The sequence below is a fragment of the Amphiura filiformis genome, chromosome 5 (assembly GCF_039555335.1).
Source record: "Amphiura filiformis chromosome 5, Afil_fr2py, whole genome shotgun sequence".
Classification (NCBI taxonomy): domain Eukaryota; kingdom Metazoa; phylum Echinodermata; class Ophiuroidea; order Amphilepidida; family Amphiuridae; genus Amphiura; species Amphiura filiformis.
This window is the reverse complement of record NC_092632.1, coordinates 77,726,036-77,741,255: the sequence shown is the minus strand read 5'-3', so window position 1 is coordinate 77,741,255 and position 15,220 is coordinate 77,726,036.

Here is a 15,220-nt window from a genome sequence, read left to right as displayed (position 1 = left end):
AAAAAAACTCAAACAACTATAAATTAGATCATTTATGCGACCCTTTTATATAGGAACTACTTTACACATCTTAAAAGCAGTACTGTTTAAACATGGCAAATGAAAATAGTTTGCAGAAGATTCTATCACACTAAAGACCCTCACAAAATTTGGTTATTATCTAAATTAACTTGAGTGGATGATGGTTGAGAAAACGTACAAGGAACACTTGTAAAGCAATTATATATATCTAGTATTATGTCCTTATCCACTTTTCTACCTGATTGCGTGGAATATAGCATTATCAAGAGAACCCTCTGACATTAATATCATCATTACATCGACAGTCAAGTGGGATAATGGAGATGGTATAGACTTGAACCAAGTTAAAAGTGATGAGCAAACAAATCGGGTTTGTCAGTTTATTCAGCACGTTACAAGATTTGTAAGATTTCTTCAAAAACTACTGCTGTTTAAGTAATAAAAAGTTGAAATTCTAATTATATAGCAAAAATCATTCACTTCTTGTAATGAAACAGCTAGAAAATGAGAATATCCATTTTTTAAAATGAAGCAAACATAATAATGATTTTGCTATTATGCGTATACCGAAGCTGATCTTATTACGACTGCGACCAAGTCTAAACTAAGTTCTTTGAGTTGATTTTAGGTAAAGAAATCATGATAATATCATCATTTTATATTCCGCACTAATAGACAAACGAATTAAATTAACACTTGACTCACTGTAATGGCGACTTAAATCTCCAATTCAAAGTTTATCAAAAGCATTTTGCCACGATTTTCATTCCAAACAATGCTCTTCAGTCATACATTATTTGAATAGATTCTTTTTCAAAACCTATCTTTTTGGTAGATATATCCAACACGTGATGTATAAGTGTTTTTTAACAAAACAAAAGGGAAGTATTTTTTTTTAATGAAGTTCCTGATCATCGACTATTCATTGGAAAACTGTAACACAAACACTTGGTGAACTTTACAGCTTAATTCATGTGTTAAACCGCAAACCGACCTGAATATATTTAGTTTTTCTTTTAAAGTCAACATTGCACGGAAATAACTTATTATCGGTATCAAGAAGTACTATAGAGAGTCATGTAATGTTTTTTGTTAATAGATACAATTGTTGTAGGCAGGTCTGTGAGGCAGATAGCTGAATTGATGAAGATTTCATATAAGATATGTGGCACCAGTGATATGTATAGAGTACATGTCTAAGGTAGATCAGTGGTATCGATGAAGTACTCGTCTAAGGTAGATCAGTGGTATTGATGAAATACTCGTCTAAGGTAGATCAGTGGTATTGATGAAGTACTCGTCTAAGGTAGATCAGTGGTATTGATGAAGTACTCGTCTAAGGTAGATCAGTGGTATTGATGAAGTACTCGTCTAAGGTAGCTCAGTGGTATTGATGAAGTACTCGTCTAAGGCAGATCAGTAGTATTGATGAAGTACTCGTCTAAGGTAGATCAGTGATATTGATGAAGTGGTACTCTCGTCTAAGGTAGATCATCACTGGTACCGACGAAGTGTTGATAAGCACTCATCTTACGTAGATCAGTGGTATTGATGAAGTACTCGTCTGAGGTAGATCAGTAGTATTGAAGTAGTCTTACGTAGACTAATGGTATTGATGAAGAACTCGTCTCAGGTACATCTCATAGTGATCAGTGGTTGATGAGTACTCATCTTACGTATTGAGATAAGTGGTATTGATGAAATACTCGTCTGAGTTAGATCAATGGTATTGATGAAGTACTCGTCTAAGGTAAATCAGTGGTATTGATGAAGTACTCGTGTAAGGTAGATCAGTGGTATTGATGAAGTACTCGTCTAAGGTAGATCAGTGGTATTGATGAAGTACTCGTCGTCTAAGGTAGATCAGTAGTGGTATTGATGAAGTACTCGTCTAAGGTAGCTCAAGTGGTATTGTGAAGTACTCGTCTAAGGTAGATAAGTGGTAGTGATGAAGTACTCGTTTAATGTAGATCAGTGGTATTGATGAAGTACTCGTCTAAGGTAGCTCAGTGGTATTGATGAAGTACTCGTCTAAGGTAGATAAGTGGTAGTGATGAAGTACTCGTTTAATGTAGATCAGTGGTATTGATGAAGTACTCGTCTAAGGTAGATCAGTGATATTGATGAAGTACTCGTCTAAGGTACGTAGATCAGTGGTATCGACTGAAGTGTTGATGAGTATCATCTTGGTACGTAGATCAGTGGTATTGATGAAGTAATCGTCTAAGGTAGATCAGTGATATTGATGAAGTACTCGTCTAAGGTAGATCAGTGGTATCGACGAAGTGTTGATGAGTACTCATCTTACGTAGATCAGTGGTATTGATGAAGTACTCGTCTGAGGTAGATCAGTAGTATTGAAGAAGTCTTACGTAGACTAATGGTATTGATGAAGAACTCGTCTCAGGTACATCAGCGGTGTTGATGAGTACTCATCTTACGTAGATAAGTGGTATTGATGAAATACTCGACTAAGGTAGATCAATGGCATTGATGAAGTACTCGTCTAAGGTAAATCAGTGTTATTGATGAAGTACTCGTGTAAGGTAGATCAGTGGTATTGATGAAGTACTCGTCTAAGGTAGCTCAGTGGTATTGATGAAGTACTCGTCTAAGGTAGATCAGTGGTATTGATGAAGTACTCGTGTAAGGTAGATCAGTTGTATTGATGAAGTACTCGTATAAGGTAGATCAGTGGTATTGATGAAGTACTCTTCTAAGGTAGATCAGTGGTATTGATGAAGTACTCGTCTAAGGTAGCTCAGTGGTATTGATGAAGTACTCGTCTAAGGTAGATCAGTGGTATTGATGAAGTACTCGTCTAAGGTAGATCAGTGGTATTGATGAAGTACTCGTCTAAGGTAGATCAGTTGTATTGATGAAGTACTCGTGTAAGGTAGATCAGTGGTATTGATGAAGTACTCGTCTAAGGTAGATCAGTTGATTGATGAAGTATTCGTCTAAGGTAGATCAGTGGTATTGATGAAGCACTCGTCTAAGGTAGATCAGTGGTATTGATGAAGGACTCGTGTAAGGTAGATCAGTGGTATTGATGAAGTACTCGTCTAAGGTAGATCAGTGGTATTGATGAAGTACTCGTCTAAGGTAGCTCAGTGGTATTGATGAAGCACTCGTCTAAGGTAGATCAGTGGTATTGATGAAGTACTCGTCTAAGGTAGATCAGTTGTATTGATGAAGTACTCGTCTTAGGTAGATCAGTTGTGTTGATGAAGTACTCGTCTAAGGTAGATCAGTGGTATTGATGAAGTACTCGTCTAAGGTAGCTCAGTGGTATTGATGAAGTACTCGTCTAAGGCAGATCAGTAGTATTGATGAAGTACTCGTCTAAGGTAGATCAGTGATATTGATGAAGTACTCGTCTAAGGTAGATCACTGGTACCGACGAAGTGTTGATAAGTACTCATCTTACGTAGATCAGTGGTATTGATGAAGTACTCGTCTGAGGTAGATCAGTAGTATTGAAGTAGTCTTACGTAGACTAATGGTATTGATGAAGAACTCGTCTCAGGTACATCAGTGGTGTTGATGAGTACTCATATTACGTAGATAAGTGGTATTGATGAAATACTCGTCTAAGGTAGATAAGTGGTATTGATGAAGTACTCGTGTAAGGTAGATCAGTGGTATTGATGAAGTACTCGTCTAAGGTAGATCAGTGCTATTGATGAAGTACTCGTCTAAGGTAGATCAGTGCTATTGATGAAGTACTCGTCTAAGGTAGATCAGTGGTATTGATGAAGTACTCGTCTAAGGTAGATCAGTGCTATTGATGAAGTACTCGTCTGAGGTAGATCAGTAGTATTGAAGTAGTCTTACGTAGACTAATGGTATTGATGAAGAACTCGTCTCAGGTACATCAGCGGTGTTGATGAGTACTCATATTACGTAGATAAGTGGTATTGATGAAATACTCGTCTGAGTTAGATCACTGGTATTGATGAAGTACTCGTCTAAGGTAAATCAGTGTTATTGATGAAGTACTCGTGTAAGGTAGATCAGTGGTATTGATGAAGTATTCGTCTAAGGTAGCTCAGTGGTATTGATGAAGTACTCGTCTGAAGTACTCGTTTAATGTAGATCAGTGGTATTGATGAAGCACTCGTCTAAGGTAGATCAGTGATATTGATGAAGTACTCGTCTAAGGTACGTAGATCAGTGGTATCGACGAAGTGTTGATGAGTACTCATCTTACGTAGATCAGTGGTATTGATGAAGTAATCGTCTAAGGTAGATCAGTGATATTGATGAAGTACTCGTCTAAGGTAGATCAGTTGTATTGATGAAGTACTCGTCTTAGGTAGATCAGTTGTGTTGATGAAGTACTCGTCTAAGGTAGATCAGTTGTGTTGATGAAATACTCGTCTAAGGTAGATCAGTAGTATTGATGAAGCACTCGTCTAAGGTAGATCAGTAGTATTGATGAAGCACTCGTCTAAGGTAGATCAGTGGTATTGATGAAGTACTCGTCTAAGGTAGATCAGTTGTATTGATGAAGTACTCGTCTTAGGTAGATCAGTTGTGTTGATGAAGTACTCGTCTAAGGTAGATCAGTGGTATTGATGAATTACTCGTCTAAGGTAGCTCAGTGGTATTGATGAAGTACTCGTCTAAGGCAGATCAGTAGTATTGATGAAGTACTCGTCTAAGGTAGATCAGTGATATTGATGAAGTACTCGTCTAAGGTAGATCACTGGTACCGACGAAGTGTTGATAAGTACTCATCTTACGTAGATCAGTGGTATTGATGAAGTACTCGTCTGAGGTAGATCAGTAGTATTGAAGTAGTCTTACGTAGACTAATGGTATTGATGAAGAACTCGTCTCAGGTACATCAGTGGTGTTGATGAGTACTCATCTTACGTAGATAAGTGGTATTGATGAAATACTCGTCTGAGTTAGATCAATGGTATTGATGAAGTACTCGTCTAAGGTAAATCAGTGTTATTGATGAAGTACTCGTGTAAGGTAGATCAGTGGTATTGATGAAGTATTCGTCTAAGGTAGCTCAGTGGTATTGATGAAGTACTCGTCTAAGGTAGATAAGTGGTAGTGATGAAGTACTCGTTTAATGTAGATCAGTGGTATTGATGAAGTACTCGTCTAAGGTAGATCAGTGGTATTGATGAAATACTCGTCTAAGGTAGCTCAGTGGTATTGATGAAGTACTCGTCTAAGGTAGATAAGTGGTAGTGATGAAGTACTCGTTTAATGTAGATCAGTGGTATTGATGAAGTACTCGTCTAAGGTAGATCAGTGGTATTGATGAAGTACTCGTCTAAGGTAGCTCAGTGGTATTGTTGAAGTACTCGTCTAAGGTAGATAAGTGGTAGTGATGAAGTACTCGTTTAATGTAGATCAGTGGTATTGATGAAGTATTCGTCTAAGGTAGCTCAGTGGTATTGATGAAGTACTCGTCTAAGGTAGATAAGTGGTAGTGATGAAGTACTCGTTTAATGTAGATCAGTGGTATTGATGAAGCACTCGTCTAAGGTAGATCAGTGATATTGATGAAGTACTCGTCTAAGGTACGTAGATCAGTGGTATCGACGAAGTGTTGATGAGTACTCATCTTACGTAGATCAGTGGTATTGATGAAGTAATCGTCTAAGGTAGATCAGTGATATTGATGAAGTACTCGTCTAAGGTAGATCAGTGGTATCGACGAAGTTTTGATGAGTACTCATCTTACGTAGATCAGTGGTATTGATGAAGTACTCGTCTGAGGTAGATCAGTAGTATTGAAGAAGTCTTACGTAGACTAATGGTATTGATGAAGAACTCGTCTCAGGTACATCAGCGGTGTTGATGAGTACTCATCTTACGTAGATAAGTGGTATTGATGAAATACTCGACTAAGGTAGATCAATGGCATTGATGAAGTACTCGTCTAAGGTAAATCAGTGTTATTGATGAAGTACTCGTGTAAGGTAGATCAGTGGTATTGATGAAGTACTCGTCTAAGGTAGCTCAGTGGTATTGATGAAGTACTCGTCTAAGGTAGATCAGTGGTATTGATGAAGTACTCGTGTAAGGTAGATCAGTTGTATTGATGAAGTACTCGTATAAGGTAGATCAGTGGTATTGATGAAGTACTCTTCTAAGGTAGATCAGTGGTATTGATGAAGTACTCGTCTAAGGTAGCTCAGTGGTATTGATGAAGTACTCGTCTAAGGTAGATCAGTGGTATTGATGAAGTACTCGTCTAAGGTAGATCAGTGGTATTGATGAAGTACTCGTCTAAGGTAGATCAGTTGTATTGATGAAGTACTCGTGTAAGGTAGATCAGTGGTATTGATGAAGTACTCGTCTAAGGTAGATCAGTTGATTGATGAAGTATTCGTCTAAGGTAGATCAGTGGTATTGATGAAGCACTCGTCTAAGGTAGATCAGTGGTATTGATGAAGGACTCGTGTAAGGTAGATCAGTGGTATTGATGAAGTACTCGTCTAAGGTAGATCAGTGGTATTGATGAAGTACTCGTCTAAGGTAGCTCAGTGGTATTGATGAAGCACTCGTCTAAGGTAGATCAGTGGTATTGATGAAGTACTCGTCTAAGGTAGATCAGTTGTATTGATGAAGTACTCGTCTTAGGTAGATCAGTTGTGTTGATGAAGTACTCGTCTAAGGTAGATCAGTGGTATTGATGAAGTACTCGTCTAAGGTAGCTCAGTGGTATTGATGAAGTACTCGTCTAAGGCAGATCAGTAGTATTGATGAAGTACTCGTCTAAGGTAGATCAGTGATATTGATGAAGTACTCGTCTAAGGTAGATCACTGGTACCGACGAAGTGTTGATAAGTACTCATCTTACGTAGATCAGTGGTATTGATGAAGTACTCGTCTGAGGTAGATCAGTAGTATTGAAGTAGTCTTACGTAGACTAATGGTATTGATGAAGAACTCGTCTCAGGTACATCAGTGGTGTTGATGAGTACTCATATTACGTAGATAAGTGGTATTGATGAAATACTCGTCTAAGGTAGATAAGTGGTATTGATGAAGTACTCGTGTAAGGTAGATCAGTGGTATTGATGAAGTACTCGTCTAAGGTAGATCAGTGCTATTGATGAAGTACTCGTCTAAGGTAGATCAGTGCTATTGATGAAGTACTCGTCTAAGGTAGATCAGTGGTATTAATGAAGTATTCGTCTAAGGTAGATAAGTGGTATTGATGAAGTACTCGTGTAAGGTAGATCAGTGGTATTGATGAAGTACTCGTCTGAGGTAGATCAGTAGTATTGAAGTAGTCTTACGTAGACTAATGGTATTGATGAAGAACTCGTCTCAGGTACATCAGCGGTGTTGATGAGTACTCATATTACGTAGATAAGTGGTATTGATGAAATACTCGTCTGAGTTAGATCACTGGTATTGATGAAGTACTCGTCTAAGGTAAATCAGTGTTATTGATGAAGTACTCGTGTAAGGTAGATCAGTGGTATTGATGAAGTATTCGTCTAAGGTAGCTCAGTGGTATTGATGAAGTACTCGTCTGAAGTACTCGTTTAATGTAGATCAGTGGTATTGATGAAGCACTCGTCTAAGGTAGATCAGTGATATTGATGAAGTACTCGTCTAAGGTACGTAGATCAGTGGTATCGACGAAGTGTTGATGAGTACTCATCTTACGTAGATCAGTGGTATTGATGAAGTAATCGTCTAAGGTAGATCAGTGATATTGATGAAGTACTCGTCTAAGGTAGATCAGTTGTATTGATGAAGTACTCGTCTTAGGTAGATCAGTTGTGTTGATGAAGTACTCGTCTAAGGTAGATCAGTTGTGTTGATGAAATACTCGTCTAAGGTAGATCAGTAGTATTGATGAAGCACTCGTCTAAGGTAGATCAGTAGTATTGATGAAGCACTCGTCTAAGGTAGATCAGTGGTATTGATGAAGTACTCGTCTAAGGTAGATCAGTTGTATTGATGAAGTACTCGTCTTAGGTAGATCAGTTGTGTTGATGAAGTACTCGTCTAAGGTAGATCAGTGGTATTGATGAATTACTCGTCTAAGGTAGCTCAGTGGTATTGATGAAGTACTCGTCTAAGGCAGATCAGTAGTATTGATGAAGTACTCGTCTAAGGTAGATCAGTGATATTGATGAAGTACTCGTCTAAGGTAGATCACTGGTACCGACGAAGTGTTGATAAGTACTCATCTTACGTAGATCAGTGGTATTGATGAAGTACTCGTCTGAGGTAGATCAGTAGTATTGAAGTAGTCTTACGTAGACTAATGGTATTGATGAAGAACTCGTCTCAGGTACATCAGTGGTGTTGATGAGTACTCATCTTACGTAGATAAGTGGTATTGATGAAATACTCGTCTGAGTTAGATCAATGGTATTGATGAAGTACTCGTCTAAGGTAAATCAGTGTTATTGATGAAGTACTCGTGTAAGGTAGATCAGTGGTATTGATGAAGTATTCGTCTAAGGTAGCTCAGTGGTATTGATGAAGTACTCGTCTAAGGTAGATAAGTGGTAGTGATGAAGTACTCGTTTAATGTAGATCAGTGGTATTGATGAAGTACTCGTCTAAGGTAGATCAGTGGTATTGATGAAATACTCGTCTAAGGTAGCTCAGTGGTATTGATGAAGTACTCGTCTAAGGTAGATAAGTGGTAGTGATGAAGTACTCGTTTAATGTAGATCAGTGGTATTGATGAAGTACTCGTCTAAGGTAGATCAGTGGTATTGATGAAGTACTCGTCTAAGGTAGCTCAGTGGTATTGTTGAAGTACTCGTCTAAGGTAGATAAGTGGTAGTGATGAAGTACTCGTTTAATGTAGATCAGTGGTATTGATGAAGTATTCGTCTAAGGTAGCTCAGTGGTATTGATGAAGTACTCGTCTAAGGTAGATAAGTGGTAGTGATGAAGTACTCGTTTAATGTAGATCAGTGGTATTGATGAAGCACTCGTCTAAGGTAGATCAGTGATATTGATGAAGTACTCGTCTAAGGTACGTAGATCAGTGGTATCGACGAAGTGTTGATGAGTACTCATCTTACGTAGATCAGTGGTATTGATGAAGTAATCGTCTAAGGTAGATCAGTGATATTGATGAAGTACTCGTCTAAGGTAGATCAGTGGTATCGACGAAGTTTTGATGAGTACTCATCTTACGTAGATCAGTGGTATTGATGAAGTACTCGTCTGAGGTAGATCAGTAGTATTGAAGAAGTCTTACGTAGACTAATGGTATTGATGAAGAACTCGTCTCAGGTACATCAGCGGTGTTGATGAGTACTCATCTTACGTAGATAAGTGGTATTGATGAAATACTCGACTAAGGTAGATCAATGGCATTGATGAAGTACTCGTCTAAGGTAAATCAGTGTTATTGATGAAGTACTCGTGTAAGGTAGATCAGTGGTATTGATGAAGTACTCGTCTAAGGTAGCTCAGTGGTATTGATGAAGTACTCGTCTAAGGTAGATCAGTGGTATTGATGAAGTACTCGTGTAAGGTAGATCAGTTGTATTGATGAAGTACTCGTATAAGGTAGATCAGTGGTATTGATGAAGTACTCTTCTAAGGTAGATCAGTGGTATTGATGAAGTACTCGTCTAAGGTAGCTCAGTGGTATTGATGAAGTACTCGTCTAAGGTAGATCAGTGGTATTGATGAAGTACTCGTCGTAGATCAGTGGTATTGATGAAGTACTCGTCTAAGGTAGATCAGTTGTATTGATGAAGTACTCGTGTAAGGTAGATCAGTGGTATTGATGAAGTACTCGTCTAAGGTAGATCAGTTGATTGATGAAGTATTCGTCTAAGGTAGATCAGTGGTATTGATGAAGCACTCGTCTAAGGTAGATCAGTGGTATTGATGAAGGACTCGTGTAAGGTAGATCAGTGGTATTGATGAAGTACTCGTCTAAGGTAGATCAGTGGTATTGATGAAGTACTCGTCTAAGGTAGATCAGTGGTATTGATGAAGTACTCGTCTAAGGTAGATCAGTTGTATTGATGAAGTACTCGTCTAAGGTAGATCAGTTGATTGATGAAGTATTCGTCTAAGGTAGATCAGTGGTATTGATGAAGCACTCGTCTAAGGTAGATCAGTTGTATTGATGAAGTACTCGTCTAAGGTAGATCAGTGTTATTGATGAAGTACTCGTGTAAGGTAGATCAGTGGTATTGATGAAGTACTCGTCTAAGGTAGATCAGTTGTATTGATGAAGTACTCGTGTAAGGTAGATCAGTAGTATTGATGAAGTACTCGTCTAAGGTAGATCAGTGGTATTGATGAAGTACTCGTCTAAGGTAGATCAGTTGTATTGATGAAGTACTCGTCTAAGGTAGATCAGTTGATTGATGAAGTACTCGTCTTAGGTAGATCAGTGTTATTGATGAAGTACTCGTCTAAGGTAGATCAGTGGTATTGATGAAGTACTCGTGTAAGGTAGATCAGTTGTATTGATGAAGTACTCGTCTAAGGTAGATCAGTGGTATCGACGAAGTGTTGATGAGTACTCATCTTACGTAGATCAGTGGTATTGATGAAGTACTCGTCTGAGGTAGATCAGTAGTATTGAAGAAGTCTTACGTAGACTAATGGTATTGATGAAGAACTCGTCTCAGGTACATCAGCGGTGTTGATGAGTACTCATCTTACGTAGATAAGTGGTATTGATGAAATACTCGTCTGAGGTAGATCAATGGTATCGATGAAGTACTCGTCTAAGGTAGATCAGTGGTATTGATGAAGTACTCGTGTAAGGTAGATCAGTTGTATTGATGAAGTATTCGTCTAAGGTAGATCAGTGGTATTGATGAAGTACTCGTCTAAGGTAGATCAGTTATATTGATGAAATACTCGTCTGAGGTAGATCTGTGGTATTGATGAAGTACTCGTCTAAGGTAGACCAGTGGTATTGATGAAGTACTCGTCTAAGGTAGAGGTAGATCAGTGGTATTGATGAATTACTCGTCTAAGGTAGATCAGTGGTATTGATGAAGAACTTATCCACGGTATGCCATGTTGTGAAATGTTATGAAAAATTATCATATATATCAATAAGTAAGTGGATTCGTCTAAGGTAGATAAAAGGTATTGATGAAGAACTCTTCTATGTTTGATCCGAGCCTTAATGGAAATCTCGTTCATGATTATTTGGGGATATCAATAATAAAGAGCTCGGGTAGTATTGGTGAAATATTCGTAAAAGCAAGATCAGTGATATTAAAAAAACACAACTTGACGACAATAAACAATGATAACGAAGAAGAAAATTAATTAACCCAAGAATAATGTTTACACATAAATTATGACATATTTTACTAATTATGTTACACAAATTACGATAATTATCACATTTCTATTGGCACCTCTGGTAAACATAATTATTAATAATATGTTTGTTATAATAACAACTAAACAACACAGTGTATATAGATACTACTTGTATATACATCCATATTCTGAACATCTTGATACGATTTAGTCTGAGTATACTCCAACAGACATAAGTATTTAATGCATTTCATTTCTTATGGATCGCGCGTATCCATGCCCACACCATATAATTGACTTTACAGGTGGATTTACAATAAAACAAAAAGGTATTAGATTCAATAACTTAAGCGCCTGGCATTTGTCATTATTTAACATTATTTAATATACTCATCATCTCCATCGTCGCCAGTATTATCTACATGAATGATTCTTGAGAGAAGTAATTATGCATATTTTAAGATAAAACATCTTGTAAAATTGATAATAAGTTTTGCAGGAACACGGGATTACATTTCTACATAGACGCTAAAACAACGCACTTGTAATAATCCTTTTAGTATTTAAAGTATGATTATACGCGTAAGTGATTTGTATGGCATTGACCGAATCATCCATATTATAAATGTCTCTTAACCTTAACAAATGCAGGGTTGATACAAAATTAAATGAAACTCTTTTTCATCATAGCATTTCTTGTGGCTCCCAAATTAAGAAGCATCAAACAGATATCAACTTTTTTATGTTGACCCTTTACTGAAAATCAAGATATGATATAGGCTACTATTGAAATATTCTACAAATGTAGCCTTAAGGTAGTACCACACCCCCTGATTGTGACTAATTTTACATTTTCCCCCAAAAATAACTACACTGGTAACAAAAGTTGTGTATATTATAGGGGCAAGGAATCCAATTACTGCAATGAAATTTCAGTGATTCAAGACAAGTGGTTCATTATGTATGTTAAGAAATGAGGTAGGCCTACATTCTAGCGGTACCTCTTTTCTTATCATAAATAACGTACCGCTTGTCTTGAGTCACTGAAATATCAGTGTAGTTACTGGATTCCTTGTTAATATACATAACTTTTGTTACCAGTGTGTTATTATTTTGTTGAGAAAAATGCAAAAATAGTCGTCTTAAAGCTACTCGGAAATCATGGAAATTATACTGAAGTTAAGGTGAATATCCAATTTTTTTAAAAGAGGAAAACGTTCTTTTTTATCATGTACATTTTAAAAATAGAAAGGTGTTGAAATTGTTTTATTTGTTACATTTCACAATAATGTCACACTTCATGCTGCATGGGATGAGCGTTAAAATTTTACATTCAGATTTGACCAGAATAACGACGGACAAGATTGTTTCAAGTGAAGTGAACAGCATTTTCCTCTTCTCAAGTTTGACCTTGATCGTGGACAAGGTTGATTGACATGTTTTGATATGACCACTACTTTTTCTCCCGTTCAACAATTCTAACACCGTATAACCATTTCAAAAACATCTAAAAAAGTACAACTATTATTATTAAGATCACATTTTATTTTTATAACAGGCGTAAGATCATGGAAATTGATATTAGAAAAATAATCAACTGCGCGCCCTGCACCGACTCGCATGAGCACGGAAAGCTTCTCAAATTTCCCCACAAAATAACACTCGTTCTCCATATCCTAGTCGATCGGATTATGTGTAATAATAACACATGTCAGAAAAGATTGGTAAATTATCCCAATAACTGTGTAATTATACGTCAGATGCTGAAATTAATTATACTGGATATACTTATAAAACGCGTTGAGATAAGGTAGATACAATTGATATTTCAAAATGTATTTTCACAGCATTTATAAGCAAAGTTATTCAACTGCAAGTGCGACTCCGTTTTATCCTTTTCAAAGCCGGATGACAATAGTATAAAATGACTAAATGATAGAGAGCGTGTTGAATATTTTAAAATTAAAATTAAGTTAACTAATGAATTACGATTCCTTGTTAAAACATTTGTTGCAACAATAAAAGTTAACTTGTCGAATTACAATTACAACTTTCTGTTATTAGTTGGTATAACGATGTTGGACGAGATTACAATGAATTTGAAGTAGCAGACTTATGTAAACGGAAAAGTATGGTAAGTGTAAAACAAGAAATGCATCTTATTTAAAACACGAATGAAAACATTCGGTCAATCTAGGTATACGCTGGCGAAGTGATGTAATAATCGGAACTACCATAGCAATAGGTGAAAAAGGTGAAAACAAGTTTTGAATATACCGCGCTGCACTAGTACGTTCACGCGGTACATCTGCATTGAACCATATCATGCTGATCACTCGCACCTGTAAGATTAGTATCTCAGTTGAAAATACCGGTATTGTATTCAATCTATGATTGCGGGCATAAACAGATGATGAGTGCAACCTGCTTGTAGTGCAGCGCGATATATTCAAAATTGTTTTCACTTGTTGCTATGGTAGTTAATCCGAATTATTTCGTCACTTCGACAGCGTATTGGGACTTTGACAGCGCCGCCATTGGGCTACTCTAGTTGAAATCCAAACACCCTCTGGACGACATGACCTTAATCTCCCACATAGGGAGTGTGAATTTCTAATTGAGTTACCTGAATGGGTGATTCCATTTGAAATCTACACCCCCTGTGTGAAAGATTACGGTCATGTCTTCCATAGTGGGAGTATGGATTGCAACTGGAATAAGCCCAAAGTCTGTTCAATGACCAGAACACGTTACAAATTTATGATATTCAAAATAATCTTCTCGGAACGAAATCGTAAGAGGCAAATATATTTAGATTATCAACACAGACAAGACAAATTGGTTTTGACTGCAAGTTAATTAATAAAACATATTTCCAAACTTATGCAAACTAAACAATGCTAGAATAAAGCCGTCGAGTACTGTCAATAATAATTAGCATTATAGACGGATGGAAATTGTGGAACGATTGTTCACATAAAATTACAAAACATTGCGCTACTATTATAAGCTTAACTTAACATAAATAGAGTTTGCCCACACATAAATAAGTTGAAAGGCGACTTTTTGAGAAAGTTGTAAATAACTTGCAATTGATTTCAGTTATATGCAGAAACGGAAAAAATCTCGATAGAAGAAAGATGTGAGCATAGACAGAATCTTTCTATCTTTCTGAAAGACAGAACAAGAATCATAATACGAGGGAAAGAAAGAGGGGGCAAAGGAAGAAAGAAAAAGAAGATGAAAGAATGAAGGAAGAGAGAGAGAGAGAGAAAATGTAGAAATAGAAAAGAAGGAGAGAAAAGAGATGGGATGAGCGAGACAGAGAGAAGCGACAACTGAGTGAAAAAGAGTGTATGAAAAAGAAAATCAGTCAGACAGATAAAGATAAAAAAAATACTGACAAAAATACAGGAGAGTGAATGGTGAACCGAGTAGAACAGAATGTAAAATATATCACCAAACCAATGAACATGCATGAATCAACCGATGAGATTGAATAAGCAAGTGCTTATCATTACGCTTATGGGTACTCTGTCCATGCATACGAAAAATATAATGCTACTTGCAATGATTTATTTAACAAAAAGAGTAGAAAGGCATTCGCGACGGGAATCCTTAACAAGATTTCAACTGGCACGCCATCAGATTGAAAAAAAGAAAAGAGTATCGGATCTTTTTCAATCCGACGGAATAACCGTTGGAACTTGAGACTAAAATAACTAAACTTTGTTGGTTGTTAATTTATTTAACACGTGATACATCTTCTACGCTGCTATTGGTCATTGATCACACACAACTTTCCAACCAGACGTGCTATACCGTAGAATTCCGTCTAGAAGCATATATGCCTCTAAACGAGGTTTTTTTGAACGAAAGATATGAAAGGCCAATAACCTTCTCAAAAACATTGCAATAGATTGGTCTTTAAATATACATG